Source organism: Aquarana catesbeiana, linkage group LG02, assembly GCF_042186555.1.
Source record: "Aquarana catesbeiana isolate 2022-GZ linkage group LG02, ASM4218655v1, whole genome shotgun sequence".
In the NCBI taxonomy this organism is placed as follows: domain Eukaryota; kingdom Metazoa; phylum Chordata; class Amphibia; order Anura; family Ranidae; genus Aquarana; species Aquarana catesbeiana.
Window position 1 is genome coordinate 363,136,482 of NC_133325.1, and position 18,702 is coordinate 363,155,183.

Below are 18,702 nucleotides of genomic sequence, written 5' to 3' on the forward strand. Positions count from 1 at the left end.
TAGAGAAGGATGTCAATCTTGCCGCTTTTATCGGCGAGATTGACACCTTGCTAGCCCCGTCGCGGGGCATACCAGGCCCTTAGGTCTGGTATGGATTATAAAGGGGAACCCCGCTACGCCGAAAAAACGGCGTGGGGTCCCCCTAAAATCCATACCAGACCCCGATCCGAGCACGCAGCCTGGCCGGTCAGGAAAGGGGGTGGGGACGAGCGAGCGCCCCCCCCCCTCCTGAACCGTACCAGGCCGCATGCCCTCAACATGGGGGGTGGGTGCTTTGGGGGAGGGGGGCGCCCTGCGCCCCCCCCCCAAAGCACCTTGTCCCCATGTTGATGAGGACAAGGGCCTCTTCCCGACAACCCTGGCCGTTGGTTGTCGGGGTCTGCGGGCGGGGGCTTATCGGAATCTGGGAGCCCCCTTTAATAAGGGGGCCCCCAGATCCCGGCCCCCCACCCTATGTAAATGAGTATGGGGTACATGGTACCCCTACCCATTTACCTAGGAAAAAAGTGTAAGTAATAAAACACACTACACAGGTTTTTAAAATATTTTATTAAACAGCTCCGGGGGGGGGATCTTCCTCCGGCTTCGGGGGTCTTCTTCCGGCTTCGGGGGTCCCTCCGCTTCATCTTCTCCCGGCGTCCGGTTGGTTCTTCTCCGCTCTCCGGCCTCTTCTCCCGGTGTCGCAGGTCTTCGGCCGGCCCCTCCGCTCTCTTCATGTAGCTCTATTGCGAGCGGAGGTCCGGACTTCTGGGCTTCTTGGCTTCTTGGCTTCTCTTCTCTTCTCTTCCCCCAGATGTTGACACGACGCTCTCTCCGGCTGGACTGGTCTCTGAGGGCTGCGTTGTGACTTATATAGGCGGAGACCCCGCCCCCATATGATGTCACAGTCCCTGGGCATGCTGGGACTGTGACGTTTTAGGGGGCGTGGTCGACCACGCCCCCTAAAACGTCACAGTCCCAGCATGCCCAAGGACTGTGACATCATATGGGGGCGGGGTCTCCGCCTATATAAGTCACAACGCAGCCCTCAGAGACCAGTCCAGCCGGAGAGAGCGTCGTGTCAACATCTGGGGGAAGAGAAGAGAAGAGAAGCCAAGAAGCCAAGAAGCCCAGAAGCCCAGAAGTCCGGACCTCCGCTCGCAATAGAGCTACATGAAGAGAGCGGAGGGGCCGGCCGAAGACCTGCGACACCGGGAGAAGAGGCCGGAGAGCGGAGAAGAACCAACCGGACGCCGGGAGAAGATGAAGCGGAGGGACCCCCGAAGCCGGAAGAAGACCCCCGAAGCCGGAGGAAGATCCCCCCCCCCGGAGCTGTTTAATAAAATATTTTAAAAACCTGTGTAGTGTGTTTTATTACTTACACTTTTTTCCTAGGTAAATGGGTAGGGGTACCATGTACCCCATACTCATTTACATAGGGTGGGGGGCCGGGATCTGGGGGCCCCCTTATTAAAGGGGGCTCCCAGATTCCGATAAGCCCCCGCCCGCAGACCCCGACAACCAACGGCCAGGGTTGTCGGGAAGAGGCCCTTGTCCTCATCAACATGGGGACAAGGTGCTTTGGGGGGGGGGGCGCAGGGCGCCCCCCTCCCCCAAAGCACCCACCCCCCATGTTGAGGGCATGCGGCCTGGTACGGTTCAGGAGGGGGGGGGGGGGCGCTCGCTCGTCCCCACCCCCCTTCCTGACCGGCCAGGCTGCGTGCTCGGATCGGGGTCTGGTATGGATTTTAGGGGGACCCCACGCCGTTTTTTCGGCGTAGCGGGGTTCCCCTTTATAATCCATACCAGACCTAAGGGCCTGGTATGCCCCGCGCTCGCCGCAATAGGAAGATTTGTTTTTCCTATTGCAGCGAGCGCGAGATGCAATACCATCCCCTCGTGTCGTATTTGGTCTGTCGGACCAGCCTACACACGAGCGGGCTTTCCGTCGGACCAGCACACACACGAGCGGACTTTCCGCCCGAAACTGAGTCCGACGGAAAGATTTCAAACATGTTTAAAATCTAGGTCCGGCGGGCTTTTGGGAAGAAGTCCGCCGGAAAAGTCCGCCGCCGCCCACACACGGGCGGATTGTCCGGCACACTCTGGTCCGCCGGACCAAGTATGCCGGAAAGTCCGACCGTGTGTACGCGGCATAATCCCCTTGTGGAGGCTGCCATTTGTGGATGGACATTTTATGGTTACACAACCCATCATATTGCTATAATATTTTTATATAGACTATAAACTGAAGGACCTATGAATAAATGGTTGTGGAACGAATCATTTGAGTTTCCATGATTTCTTATGGGGAAATTCATTTTGATATACAAGTGCTTTGGAATACAAGCATGTTTCTGGAACGAATTATGCTCGCAATCCAAGGTTTTACTATATATACTTTGTATATACTTGTTTGCCCCTCCTCCCCCCCAAAAAAAATAATATACCACCAGCCGCCCCTGCACCCATGTACATCACACCTCTGACGTGATTATATGTATATGGGAAATACAATCATATGTCTGCACAGTAGTGATGTTGCACCTGCAATAGATATTAGAAATGTTGTGAAATATAAGGTAATAGAATAGGATATAGATGACACCTCTAGTCCAGTGATTCTCAACAACCAGGCTGTGGATCTCCTGGAGAGCCTCCCAGCTACCATAGTGACCTCCATCCTCCCATAGTGGCCTGCAGTGCCCACCAACCTACCACAGCGCCCCTAGACCCCCTGAGAGCCCTTGGCACACACAGTGCCACCCAGACTCCTGCAGTGCCTCCCAACTTTTTGAGATGAGAACGAGGAACACCTATTAGGAAAAGTATGTAGGCATAGGACAACCCCCCCTCCCGCCACACCCCCTTAAAGGGAAATTATACAAAAAAATCCTAGTTAAACCCACAAGTGCTTTTTTTACCACTACTATTCTTTTATACTGGCTTCTGACTTTTACAAATCTCAGCAATGTAGAAATTGGATGAAAAGTTTAGCACTGGGAAACACACTCTCTGAAAGATAAAAAGTGCATTTTATATACAACTATATAGATCAGACCAAAATGAGGGATAAATGAGGAGTAAAGAGGGACAGAGGGACTTTGTTCCAAATGAGGGTCAGTCCCTTGAAATCGGGGACAGCTGGGAGCTATGCCCAGCACCACAAGGCCCTACATTCTCCCACAGTGTCCATGCATTAATAGACTGGTGTCTGGAGCAGCCATGTTCTTGTACTGCTGAAAAAGTTCCAGCATCAGGGGCTGCTGCCCCTTTCAAGCAGTTCTTTTGCAGTCTGCTGAAGTTCATCGAGGTCCCAGCTATAGCACAGCTGAGGGGCCTATTCCTAATTACCTTTGGAGCTAACTCAGCAGTTTCACCTAAGGATCTGGTCTGAAGAACTCACCGAAGAGTGCCTGGTAGAGGCTGGAAGTTGCTGTTCTACTTTTGGGGTTAATAGTGGTAGCTTTCTCTGAGACTGCTCTTACAGGGTCTCAATTCTAGCCTTCTCCTTTGTTTCTGAGACTGTTCAAAGAAGTTTCAACTAGTGAAGTGTGTCCTCCTGTTATAAGTCAGCATTTTGGAGTATCCCATACCACCCCAAACACTCTCCTGTTACAAGTTCCACAAGAAAAAATCATAAAAAGACATCCCCTAGACCAGTGATGGTGAACCTTGGCACCCCAGATGTTTTGGAACTACATTTCCCATGATGCTCATCTACACTGCAGAGTGCATGAGCATCATGGGAAATGTAGTTCCAAAACATCTGGGGTGCCAAGGTTCGCCATCACTGTCCTAGACTGTTTCATGGAACTAGAGTGAATGGACCGTCACCTGTGTGATTGGTAGCCTCTGCACTGTTTAAGGAAGAACCAGTTAAAATAAACGGCTGCTATGGGGGTAGCACCACATATAGAACAGGTTACGAGGAATTGGTTGCACTGATGAAGGAAGCTTGCTTGAGCAAAGAATATGGTAAGTATTACACTTTATTCTCCATCATCTAGAATTAATTAAGGAGCATTAACTCTTGCAGTGCAGGGGAGGGGGGGATGTTAAGGGTACATTTTTTTGTACCTCCTGGAGCTGGCCTTTAAATCAATGCTTTTGCATTCATTAGTGATACAACATTTTAAGACAACATAGCAAAAATGAAAACAAAGTGTAACTAAAAGGCACAACTTTTTTTTCATCTTGGATAGAGTAAAGGAGATTTCCCTTCACTTCCTGTCCCATAGCCAAAACAAGAAATGACAGGAAATCCCTCCAAATTAAGGGAATCCTGTTGTGTCACCCTGGATCATCAGAACTAATGTCCCCAGTGGTAGATTTCCCCTCTATTACTGTTCTGGTGTCAACTGAAAATTTGGGATTTTCTTTTACTTTCAATTCGATGATAACTGTAAACAGAACAATTATATTTATATATTTGAAATCATTTCATGCATTTTTTATGAAATTAGTGCAAGTGCCTTAACATATTTTGATATTAGTCTTCTATAAAACCCTACACAACAGGATTTCTGAGTAGAAGAAGGAAAGTTGGCCCTAGATTCCAGCCAGTCAAGTTCAGTGCATATTTGGTATCATTGACATGAGGAGAGCAGAAAGCAACTCATCATTGTGCTGCTGCCCCCTTATTGTCCAATCAGCAAGCTGCAAATGTAATTTTGCAGAGTCTGTGCTACTACTAAATGTGTAAATATTATCGCTCATGCCAATTACACCTACTGTGCAACTTTTATCTCAAAACAACAAAAATAAATAGCAAGTGAACACCATACAAGTGTTAGATAGCGCTTGCAATAAAACAACTAAAAAATATAATAAATACTACCACAAACAATGTAAATGGTCAGTCCATAATAGTATAATATCTCTGTGCTATTTTTCACAAGGTACACTTATGCCGCGTACACACGGTCGGACTTTTCGTCTACAAAAGTCCGACAGCCTGTCCGACAGACTTCCGGCGGACTTTCGGCGGACTTGCAGCAGACTTTCTAACGAACGGACTTGCCTACACACGACCACACAAAAGTCCGACGGATTCGTACGTGATGACGTACACCGGACTAAAATAAGGAAGTTCATAGCCAGTAGCCAATAGCTGCCCTAGCATGGGTTTTTGTCCGTCGGACTAGCACACAGACGAGCGGATTTCGGGGTCCGTCGTAGTTACGACGTAAAGATTTGAAGCATGTTTCAAATCTAAAGTCCGTCGGATTTGAGGCTGAAAAAGTCTGCTGAAAGTCCGGAGAAGCCCACACACGATCGGATTACCAGCCAGCTTTAGTCCGTCAGCGTCCGTTGGACTTTTGTAGATGAAAAGTCCGACCGTGTGTACGCGGCATTAGACAGGTAGTCCTTGGAAGAGTGAGGATAACACTTGTGTCTTGACACCAGAAAATCACCCCTTGGCGTGCTGTATCACCACAGGCTCATGTAAATCAATCCTCACTCACCAGATAGTATTGACCTCCTTGTAATACAAGAAGAGAAGTCAGTCGTGCTTTGTGGTTACTTAGACTGAGATCATACCAGTGCATGGGTGCCTGGGGTGGATGTCCTCTCCCCGCTGGCAGACGGATCAGTATTCTATTGACTCGAATAGATGGGACCAAAAAGTTAAAAAGGGAGAAGAGGGATCCTCCCATAGTGTGTAAAACCGTTGATTTATTTGTAAAAACAATCACATACAAAAATCTGATTCCAAAAATTGCAGAGTAACATTTACCCGTTCTACTCAAACTCGGAAGCTGCCTAACAATTCACGTGCGTTCTACTGAGACCCAGAGAATCTGATTTTTGTATGCAATTGTTTTTACAAATAAATCAATAGTTATAGCTGTTTGTTTAAAATCCAGTGTATAGAGGACTTCAGAATAACACCATTGTGCGGGAAAATGATGCCCATCAGAGTTTTGCCATCTAGAAGGAAAAAGCCTTCTTGCAACATGAGGAGCATTTTGTATGCACAACTGACCGGGTGCAAACAGTTTGGTAATAAATTATCCAAAATTGTTTGTGGCAACAGGCTAGAGAGCTCTATAAGGCCGACTTCAACTTTTCCCCTCATATACCACTTTGGGGTAACCCACGCCTTCAGCACTTCTTTGGTTTGCCACATCCCCAGCTCTGGGCATCTAAGGTGATTACATCCCTTAAACACATTTTCACAGCTGACAGATTCTCCTTCTTCTCAGAGATGAAGGAAAAAGACGCTATAACTGTCTCAATGCATTTTAGATATCAGCAACTTAGGCATGCAGCTCAAGCCCAATTTCCTAGACTGGTAGTCCAGCCTGACTCGGTGGAGCATTTGCTGACATCAAGGGTACTTGAGAAACTTTTGTCTTCCCTGTATCTTTGCTTGGATTCGGCCCACGCTTCCACCCTGACTAAAACACACAATAAATGAAAGGGTAACATCCCGGACTTAACTGAAAAGGATTGGGAGGATTCTGTAGACAGCTATATTAGCACAATTTCTGCTAAGGATCGTTTTATGCAACTAAAATTTCTACATAGGGCCTACTATACCCCGATCAGATTGGCTGGTATTTACTCTGAGGTTAGTCCCTTATGCTCGCGTTGTCAATCCTCCCCTGGTACTTTCTTTCATATGGTATGGATGTGTCCCCATATCCATCCGTTGTAGGAGAAGGTGATAACTGTTTTGAATAAATTTGGTGACTGGTCCCTTGGGCAAAATACGGCTTTGGCGCTGCTGTTGTCGTTACTAGGCATCTAAAATTGTTTCTCTTCTATGCTCTGTATTATGCTAGAAGGGAAATCCTCATTAGGTGCAAATAACCTGCCCCACTAACGGTACGGTAGATACCTGGATAGCTGCAATAAATGCTGTCTTGCCATTATATAGGTTGATTTCAGAGAGCAGAAATTGTCCAAAAAATTGGACAAGGTCTTATCGCATTGGATTAATGCATATGGTTCGACATCTCAGGGAGCTTCGTAAACATATATGGTTCAGAGAATATTAATGCTGTCGTTGTTTGCATTTCCCTTAATATACATACATATGTGCACCTTAACACTATTACATAAATTTACCATGTCTCTTTTTTTGGATAGATAGCTACTCAATCAGGTAAGTGGGTATTTTGTCAATGTCTCATGAGGGGAATCCTATCAATTAGCATTTGCCTATGTTATCCAGATATCATAAATTTCCAATGTAAACAAAATTTCACATTCATGTTTAGCCTACTGTATTTGAAGAGTCCAGCCAAGCCTGCCACACTTTTTTGAATTTCTTTTCACAGCCTCTGGACCTGTATGTTGCTTTGTATAGAGGTATTACAGAATTGATCAGACCCTTCCAGTACAATATTGAAGGTGCAACTGTTTTTTTTTTCCATTTTAATAGGATGACCTTTCTACCATAAAACAACGCAATATTTAACAAAGTGCGGTGTGCTCTGGATGGAACCACCTCATCCACTAACCCTATTAGACAGACTCTTGGAGTCATAGGAACTGGGATACTAAGTAGTTCCGAGAGGCATTCAGTAATCACAAACCAGAATGTTTGAATATGCATGCAACTGCAAAAGATATATGCTCTGAGTCAGCTGGGGAATGAGAGAATCTCCAGCACTGGGTACTAACGGATGGATATATGTGAGATAACCTGGCCGGGGTAAAATAAAGTTGAAGGAACTTGAAATGAATTAGGCGGTCTCTTGCGGACACTAATGCCCCGTACACACGGTCGGACTTTGTTCGGACATTCCGACAACAAAATCCTAGGATTTTTTCCGACGGATGTTGGCTCAAACTTGTCTTGCATACACACGGTCACACAAAGTTGTCAGAAAATCCGATCGTTCTAAACGCGGTGACGTAAAACACGTACGTCGGGACTATAAACGGGGCAGTGGCCAATAGCTTTCATCTCTTTATTTATTCTGAGCATGCGTGGCACTTTGTCCGTCGGATTTCTGTACACACGATCGGAATTTCCGACAACGGATTTTGTTGTCGGAAAATTTTATCTCCTGCTCTCCAACTTTGTGTGTCGGAAAATCAGATGGAAAATGTCCGATGGAGCCCACACACGGTCGGAATTTCCGACAACACGCTCCGATCGGACATTTTCCATCGGAAAATCCGACCGTGTGTACGGGGCATAAGTATTGAAAAGGATGATCCCACATATTCTCCCAATCCTCCCCCTGTATAATAGTAATTTCTTTCTGCCAAGGTTCCCTGCATCTGGTTATACCTAGTGGCGTCTTTTTGAAGAGAGATTTGTACACTGTTGACAGAGGTTTAATCAACTCCTCCTCAGTCAAAAGAGTCTCCAGTGCTGAAGGCAGGAATTCTATTCTTTTGCCATCGAACTGCGCCTGAAACGAAGGCGCAGTTGCAAATAGCGGAAGAAGAAGGAATTTGATAAATTATGTCTGGCTTTTAGTTGGTCAAATGTGCACAGCTCCCCCTCCCTGATGACATCTCCCAACACTTTAACACCCCCACACACCCATACCATAGGATCTGGTAGTGAGTAAAAATGAGGCAAGGCTGGGTTCATCCACAGTGGGGCTGATGACGTAACTCCTAAATAGCTAGGGGACATCAAAGTGGTGGTGATTTCCCATGCCCTAATGGTCGCTTTCATCGAGGTAGTCAAAAGCAAGCAAGATTTCGGGCCTCTGTAGAGGGCCAGTCTCAGACTCTCATAGGACCCCAAGTGCGCAGATTCCAGAACAGTGGAGGAGTCCCCATCATCCGCCACCAGCCATCGCCTAGCAACCACCATCTGGCCAGCCATATAGTATTTATGCCAGTCAGGTAGGGCTAATCCTCCCTGATCCCACGGTTCCTTGAGTATTTTGATGCTTATACGAGGTGCCTGTGGGGACCATATGAAAGAACCTATTATACTGTTTAATGTTCTGAAAAAGGATTTTGGTATCCATACGGGAGAGTGGCGTATAACGTTTAGTATAACCGAGAGAAACTTCATTTTTATAAGGCTAACCCTCCCTATCAGAGAGAGAGGTAATTTATGCCAAGCTTGGGTTTTTAGTTTGAGTCTATTAACCAGGGGGAGGAGATTTAGAGATATATAGTCCTGAATACAGGCCGTTATTTTGACTCCTAGATAGGTAATTGAAGAGAACCATTGCAATGGTAGTGTGTCATCCTGAAGTGTTCTAGCCTCCGGACCTAATGGCAGAATTGATGATTTGCTCCAGTTTACTCGTAGGCCTGAGAAAGTGGCAAACCTTTCCAATATTGACAGGGCTGCTTTTAAAGAGGGACCCAGATCCTGGAGGAACAAGAGCAGATTATCTGCGTATAAGGCTACACATTCATTAATGTTACCCACCCGAATCTCACCCACCAGCTCAGATCTTCTAAGTGCCCTTGCCATGGGTTCCATCATCAGGGCAAATAAAAAAGGGGAAAGTGGGCACCCCTGCCTAGTACCCCTCCCTATTGGGAAATAATCAGAAACGTTAATTCCTAACCAAATTGCCGTTTTGGGAGTGCTATATAGCAAATTTACCCATCGACAGAATCCTGGACCAAACCCCATGACCTCTAACACCCTGTGAATATACTGCCAGTCCACAGAGTCAAAGGCCTTCTCAATGTCTATAGAGACTACGACCTTAGCTGTGGACTCTGTAGTATCTAACTGTAAGTGTGTGAATAATCTCTGTAAATTAGTGTCTGTTGATTTGCCCAGAATGAAGCCTGTCTGATCAATGTCCACCAGGGTATCAATAACCCTGGCCAACCTTGATGCTAGCACCTTAGCAAGAATCTTCAAATCCATATTAAGTAACGCTATAGGGCGATAAGAGGAGCACTCTAATGGGTCCTTGCCTGGCTTCAGGAGGACCATATAGGCTTCCATCATGGATGCTGGCAAGGATCCTTGCTCCAGACAATGCTTAAAAAGCATATTTAGCCTAGGGGCCAGTTGTGACATGTATAACTTAGAAAAATCAGCGGTAAATCCGTCTGGACCCAGAGTTTTATGGGGAGGGAAAGCAAGTATTTTTTTTTTAAAGGTTAAGAGGGAAAGCAAGTATGGCTGTTTCAATTTCTAAGACAGAAATACCTTCATCTAAAAGGGCAGCATCAGTATCTGACAATCTGGGCATGGACAGGCTCTGCAGTAACTCTTCCAGCTCCTCAGTATCATACTCAGGGATAGGTGAATACAGGGACTTATAAAAGTTTACAAATTCCTCCAGTACCTTTTCAGGGTTAGATACCAATCTTCCGTCCCCTTTCCTTACTACTGGGATACTAACTGGTACCCTTTGATCAGCTGCTAAATTGGCCAAAAGTTTGCTGTTTTTGTCCCCTTCGGCAAAAATGTTTTCAGACCTGTTTTGCCTCTGTATGGGCTAGATCAGAGAAGTGCAGTGCAACCAGTCTCCTGCTTTCCAGTAGTGACACATAAGCGGCCTCAGAGGGAGAGTCTGCATGTGCTTTGGCACTCTCCCACTCATTGGCCAGAAGATGCTCACCCTCTTCATTATGATCCCTCCTAGCTGCCTTAATGGCAGATATGCATTCACTCCTTGATACTGCCTTAAACGTGTCCCATACCAAAAATGGATCAGCCGAGTCTATGTTGGTAACCCAATAGGTATCCATGGCAGTTTGAATTTGAGTTGTCACTTGCTCCTCCTGTAACCAACCTGGTTCCAGTCTCCATCCCCCTCTCCTCCCCCCGAAGGGGAAGGCCAGGGTAACCAAGAGTGGGTTATGGTCGGAAAGTCCCCCAGCCAGATATTCTGAATCGTAGAGATACTTTAACATGGAGGCATTCCCAAAAGCCAAGTCAATTCTGGCCAAGGACTTATGAGTTAAAGATAGATGAGAGTATGAAGTGGCGTCTGGGTGCCCCCACCTCCACAGTTCAGTTAAACCTGCCACAGTTGCCCAGGTGGATAGTTCAACTGAGGCTGGCCTAGTTACATTAGTGGAATCTAACCCAGGATCCAGTATGGCATTGTAATCTCCCATGAAAAGCACAGGGAGATGCAAGTAAGGCGCCAGTGTCACCAATAAGTCATATAACAATTGTACCTGAAAAGGAGGAGGTAAATATATGCTTACTAACAAAATTTGACAAGAGACATCCAATACAATAGCCACAATTCGTCCTCCCGGATCAGTAAACACCTGATGTACCGTACACGCAATTGCTTTACTGATTAGAATGGAAACTCCCCTGGCGTAAGTAGAGTAGGTGGAGTGAAATGCCCTCTGAATCCATGGTTTACGCAAAGATAGTATTTTACTACCCTCCAGGTGTGTTTCTTGAAGGAGGACGATATGTGCTTCACCTGCTTCAAATTCTGAAATACTTTCGCCCTCTTAAATTTATTGTTTAGTCCCCTCACATTCCATGAAACTATTTGTAACTTACTAGCCATCATAATAGTTAAAAAAAAGTCTGCTGTCAGGATTACCCCTTTTTGCACTGTAACGACTGCTGAATACAGCTTACACATGGGCATGTACAAACTATGAGACATAGGTACATCATTAATATAATCCTATGGCCTTGTTCAATCCCTCCCCTGCTGTTATACCAGAAACTGCAAAAAAACAAACAACAAAACTGGTCCGGTATGCAGCTTTAGCCCTGAAACAAAAAAGCCCTGAAGAGTTCAACCTAAAGTGTCGAAAGTTCGGCATTGGGCGAAGAAAAAAAGAAAAACAAACACTTTTCTCTGGTGTTTCCTACGTAGAACTCCATGCTCAGTCCAGGAGCGTGAAAGTACAGCCGATCAGCTACAGAACCAAAGGAGCGATTCAGGAATGTTAATAGCGGAAAAGAAAAACCAAAATTAACAACTCACCAAGTCATAATGTGCAGTCCACATTAAATGTCCCCCTCACCTTATGCATAAGTTACAGACGGATAACTGTAGTTGTACGTGGTGAGTCAGTGAGGTGTGTATATGCAGCGGCTCAGTTCACCGCGCACACAGGAAGGTCAGACATGAGTGCGCCATCAAATCAGAGAGCGAAAAAAAACCCAGGCAGTAATGGAAAAATCCACAAAAATAAAAAATAAAAAGGGAAATAAAACAATGAAACAAAAATCAAAATAACAGGTCGTATGCAATTCCTGCTCCGTTGTAAGATGGTGGTTTATGGATTGTGGTCTAACCAATTGCAGGCATCTTGCGGGTTGTCAAAGAACTTCACAGTGCCCTTAACCCCGTAGCGGTATTCCCAAGTCTGGCTCGGGGTGGATTTTCAATACCAAAAGCGGTATCCCCGAGCCAGACTCGGGATCGCATCGCAGGATCCTTGTAGAGGTTACTTACCTTGTCCCCTGGATCCTGCGATGTCTCCCCGCTGTGATCTGCGAGCCGCCATGTCTCGCTCGATTCACAGTGCCGAGCTCCGTCCCCGCGAGCGTTGCGACGCACGGGGACGGAGTTCGGCGCCAAATTCAAAAAGTAAAACACACAGTACAGATACAGTATACTGTAATTTTACAGATTAAAGTACTGTATCAAATAATTACACATCCCCTTTGTCCCTAGTGGTTTGTCCAGTGTCCTGCATGCAGTTTTATATTATAAAAACTGTTCTTTCTGCCTGGAAACTGGAGATTGTCCATAGCAACCAAAACTGTCCCTTTACATCAAAAGTGGCTTTAGACCAGCTAGAAAACAGCGATAATAAAATTAGAATCACTTGCAGAATTGAGCGATAGTGATTTGTGGGGAGATCCGTCACCAAACACTAAAAGTAATGAAAGCTACAATTCTGCAACTGAGCAAATTTCAGTGTTTTTGATTACATTATTGAATATATTTTATTATTATTATATTATTATTTGTTATAATTATTTATAGTTATTTATTATATTATCATTTTTTATTTTGTTTTTCAAACTTTATCATACCCGGGATGTCTACTAGACTCTTGTTTGGACCGATTTAAGTGAATTATTCCTAAGAATTACAGGCCTATAATATAAAACGCCAAATTTCTGTGCAAAATAATTGTACCGCTTTCAGCATCAAAAATCTGTAATAATCATACCGCCAGGGAGGTTAAACTGCACTCGAAGACGACTGGGGTATAGCATACTGTATTTCAATTCCCGTTCTCTGAGCCTTTTCTTCACATCCGTGAAAGACCAACGTCTTCTTTGCGTCTCCGCCGAGAAGTTGGGAAAGAGCATAATACGAGCATTCTCAAATTTAAGCTCCTTATGTTTCTGTGCTTCCGCCAGCAACATATCCCGATCCCTATAATTAAGGAATCTAACCAGGAAGGGTCGTGCGGGGCGCCTGAGGGCCTAGAGGGGGTGGGAACCCTGTGCGCTCTTTCAGCAACATATGTGGGAGGGAGATCTCCCAACGCCAACAGGGATTTGAAGAATTGCTCTGCAAAAGTTGTAGTAGCAGTCCCCTCAGCCCCTTCAGGCAACCCCATCACCCTCACATTATTTCTTTTCTGGCGGTTTTCCGAGTCATCTGCTCTATGTTGTAATGATCTCACCATAACTTTAAGTTCCTCTAGCTGTGAACCCTGGGCATGAGAAGCATCTTCCACTTCCAATATACGATCCTCCGCTGTGGTCAGTCTACCCCTGATCTTATCAAGATCATGGCGGATAAGGTTACATTCAGAGGCTAGCAGATCTATGCATCCCATAAGCTCGGAATTTGATGCCGCTATAGGTTCCAGGATGGGACCTGTGATGGCTGCGGTGTCCACCTCTATCTCCTGGGAAGGGAGAGAGGGATCCTCCAGCCCCCGTGAAGCAGAACTGCCCTGCTGCGCAATCTTCATCACCGAATGGTTGGCGCACTGTGTTGAGGAGACAGGAGTGGAGGAGTGGGCGGAGCTAACCGCCATGCTTCCTTGAGAGTGGAGATTCCTCTGTTCCAGCAGTGGCTGAGTACGCTGTGCCTGTAGCTTTTTAGATGCCGAGGATGGCATCTTACTGTGCCCAGCTACCTCCGCCAGCAATGAGCCACAGATAGGAGCTATAGGGACCGGTCAATCAGCCGAAAACGGGATTATTCATCAGAAGATAGCTGGAGCTCTTAGGAAACACGTCCCGCCGCGATCACATCTGGCCACGCCCCTGCGTTGCCCTTTTTAACTAGAACTGCATACCTGATGTGATGTTGTTTTGTTGCTTTGTTTGACACATTGGGGGTTATTTACGAAAGGCATGCACTACAAGTGTACTGCAAGTGCACTTGAAAGTGCAATCGCTGTAATTCTAAAGGGGTAGATCTGAAATGAGGGGAAGCTCTGATGATTTTATCATCCAATTGTGTGCAAGCTAAAATGCTGTTTTTTATTTTCCTTGCATGTCCCCCTCGGATTTACAGTGACTGTACTTCCAAGTGAACTTGCAGTGCACTTGTAGTGCAAAGTGGATTTTCCTTTCGTAAATAACCCCCATTGTCCTTTTGCTGGAATCCTTATTGAAATGTACTGTGTATTGTCTTATTATTTTGTTTATTATTAAATAAACTTTGTTTCAGTTAATAAACTATTCAAAAATTGAGGCATTTACCTATTTTGTTTTTGGATGCACTATTCCGCAGAAAAAGAGCCACATCATATTTTGTCTATCATACCATTTTTACAACATGAAGACTTCTGACCGTATTTACAACCATGTTGGTCTGCTCTTAATGCATTCCATAGCATACTCAGTAATCCTCCTCAAGCAGACACACTCAAAGTCCATGCTGGTGATTAATATAGCAGCTGGGAATGAAGCTGGGGGTTTTGGGTCACAGTGGTTTCAGCTCGTAAACTAAAGTCTGAATAGCACTTTGTACAGCAAGCATTATTGTGTTAAGGACCTGAACTGTGGAAACAGTGCCAGAAAGACAAGCAGGTGACAATAGACTAGACGCCAGTATTGTTTGCGGTCTTTTTGCAGTTGAATTTATGCCTTATTACTGATTAAGAATGCCTTGTCTTGCACTGTGTTGTGCTTGAGCGGCTATCAAGATAGGGGCAGGGCTTTACTTCCTCATGTCACAGCTGCCCCCTTCCCCACCCGATGATGGGTGACTGATGAAGAAATAATCAAGCAACATAAGGAAAGATGCAGCAAGCACAGATCCACAGAATGACAGAAGAAGAAGCAGGGTGATGGTTCTATGCAGGTCCTCAGAAAGAGCTTAATCTCAAGCAAGGAGAACAGTGAGCAACACCATACCTCCCAACTTTTTGAGATGGGAATGAGGGACACCTATAAGCAAAAGTATGTAGACATAGGACACACACCCCTGTCATGCCCCTTAAAGGACAATTATACAAAAAATGATTAGTTAAACCCACAAGTGCTTTTTTTTTTTTTTTTTTTTTTTTTTTACTATTTCTCTATACTGGCCTTTGCAATTTACAGATGCAGCAATTTAGAAATTGGATGAAAGGTTTAGCACTGGGAAACATTTTTTAAAAGATAAAAAGTGCATTATATAATGTATATCTAAATAGATCAGACAAAAATGAGGGACAAATAAGGAAGACAGAGGGACTTTGTTCCAAATCAGGGACAGGCCCTCGAAATAGGGACAGTTGGCATCTATGCAATACAGTAGTAGCATCACCAAATCTCACTCGCTGACCAGCAGTCAGAGGCACAGTGCCTTGGATAACCACACACTGTATGTAGATATATACTGTAGCTATGAGGCTCAAGGCACAGAAGGAGCACTGCTACTTTTAGTAGAAAATCAAGGCAAAGACATCATTCACACAGGCCTACCGATCAGTAGCCTTCTTCACTCATACTTGATGCGCAGGTGTTCCACCCATGCAGGCAGCGTGTTCAAAACAATGAGAGGCGTCCAACTGTATGGACCTCCACGTGCATCTAGGAGTGTGCATTAGTGTGGGTATGAAGCATGGATCAGAACACAGCCTGTCTGCAGTCTGATCCATGCATTGGATCTGCAAGGAAATACACTCCGGGATACGCATCTACGCAGGCCTGTGCAGATAGCCACCTGTCATTGATTTGAACAGGCTGCCTGCATGGGTCTGCATGAACCTCCATGTGAATGAGGCCAGAAGGTAAGTCTTTCAGAATACTGATTAGCATAGGCGTACACACGGGGTGTGCTGGTTGTGCCTGGGCACACCCTAATCACCTTGTGCGCATTATTACTCTGTGTGCAGACAGGGAGATGGGAATGATCTCTCTCTTAGCCTAGGTTCACACTGAGTGCGGGAATAAAATTTTATACCCGCATGTCAGTCCTGATTTTGGGGATGATTTCAGGGACATCTGTGCGGGTTTCTGCACAGATGTCTATGGAAATCGCACCCCAAAATCGCCAAAAGTAGTACAGAAACTAGTCCCACTGGTTAGGACGGTGCCATTGCCGGCAATTATCACCGATTTGGAATGTGATTTGACATGTCAAATCGCACCACTGTGAACCATGGCTAATGCACTTCTCTTTCACTGTGCCGGCAGGGAAATCCATGTGTGGGGGCCATATATATGTAGACATGCACACACGCATGTTTGTTTGAGCCTTGGGGTGCACACCCTAAGACCCCTTTCACACTGGAGGCGCTTTTCAGGCGCTTTAGTGCTAAGAATAGCGCCTGTAAAGCACCTGAAAAATGCCTCATCTGCAGTCCCAGTGCGAGAGCCCGAGCAGCATCTTTGGGGCGGTAGAGGAGCGGTGTATACTCCGCTCCTCCACTGCTCCTGCCCATTGAAATAAATAGGCACCACTGCCGAAGCGCCTGCAAAGCACTTCGGCAGCGGTGCTACATGGGAGCTATTAACCCTTTCCTCAACCGCTAGTGGGGGTTAAAACCGCCCCGCAAACAGCCAAAAAGTGCCACTAAAACGACAGTAAAGCGCCGCTAAAACCAGCGTCACTTTACCGCTAATGCGGCTGCAATGTGAAAGGGGTCTAAGGCTGCATTCACACCTGTGAATGTTTTCAGCTCAAAAACGCTCGTAAAGCGTCTGAAAAACGCCCAACAAGGAAAATCCAATTAATTTCAATGGCACCTGTTCACATCTGAGTGTTTTGTCACCTGAAGCAAAATGCCTGGAAAAGCGCCTTAAGCTCAAAAAAGAACATGAGCTTCTTTGGGGCAGATTACAGGCATTTTTCTGCTTTTTACAAAATCGCTAGCAAAAATGCTGTAAAAACGCGCGACTTTGAAACGTTCAGGTGTGAATGCAGCCTTATGCAATAGGCTGTTCACACCTATGCTGCTTAGGCACTAGATCTGTGTTCAGCACCCTCAGATCCGAAATGTAGAGTCCTTTTAAGTACACCTGTCATGAGAGAAACTCAGTCATGAGAGAAATTACTGGCACTCATCTGAGAATTCTATTTGCCTGGCTGTAATTAGCTTTAATACTGTCTGATCTACGGAACCATAGAAGAGTGCAGCATATTGAAAGTCAGGGAAAAAATCAGAGTTGCTTCTTTGTATGCACGTCCCAGGCCAGTGACTCAAAGGGGTTTATTTGTAAATCAGTGTATGTGACTTTCACCAAACATCTTCTTGTGGTGAATCAGTCACTGTCATTTAAAACACAAAGGGGGTTATTTACTAAAGGCAAAGCCACTTTGCACTGCAAGTGCAAAGTGCACTTGAAATTGCACTGAAAGTGCACTTGGAAGTGCAGACGCTGTAGATCTGAGGGGGACATGCAAGGAAAAAAAAACAGCATTTTAGCTTGCACATGATTGGATGATAAAATCAGCAGAGCTTCCCCTCATTTCAGATCTTCCCCTCAGATGTACAGTGACTGCACTCCCAAGTGCACTTTCAGTGCAAAGTGGATTTTCCTTTAGTAAATAACCCCCTCTGCTTTATAAATACGCCCTATAGTATTATATCCAACATATTAACATGGCATCCAGGGTACCAGCATTTTCAGATGAAAAGTCAGCAATGGCAGCTCCTAATAAGCTTGGTATGTTCTTTATAACTGCTTGCTGTACACATTTCTCTACAGACCAGTATTTATTAGCCGAAGGCTGTAAGAATAAACTTCTGTACAGCGATTTTGACTCTCAAAAAAATTATAAAATAGTAGAATACCTAACGCTGGTTATAAAAGGGTGGATATCTCTGGGAACAACGTACTTGAGTGCCAGGCTATGAGCTTCACGTACTACTGACGCACAAAACTAAAGACTCTTCTGCATAGAAGAGGATTGGCTCCCTCGCCAGCTAGAAAATCTTCTTGTATAATATTAAACACCTCTGATTTTTTCATGCGTTATTGCATTCAAACACATCCAAATTGGCCATATAATCACAATCATTGCTTAAAATTTGAAACATTAAGCTGTCTTTTGCCCTAATTTAATTTTGGTTCTTTAAATGCTGAGCTACTATGAATCATGACTATTAAAGACCTGTTATGTGATTCCTTCTTCAACTCTTGGAAGCATTTCTGGAGAAGTATGCTGAGAAACAGGTAAATGAGTCAGTTTAAGATTACAGCGATGACAGTGAGAAACAATCAGGGCACGTGTGACTTGTTTACCTTCAAGGTCAGAAAAACAGCTGCTTGTTTAAAGGGAATGTACAGTTTTTACTTATTTTATTCTTATGATATATATATATAATATAAAATAAGTGCACCCCTGTGACCCAGAAGAGAAGTATATAAAAATAAATATAGCGCTCGCAAACACAATAAGTGAAGATTTGTTAATCAAAAAGAAAGTCCAAAAT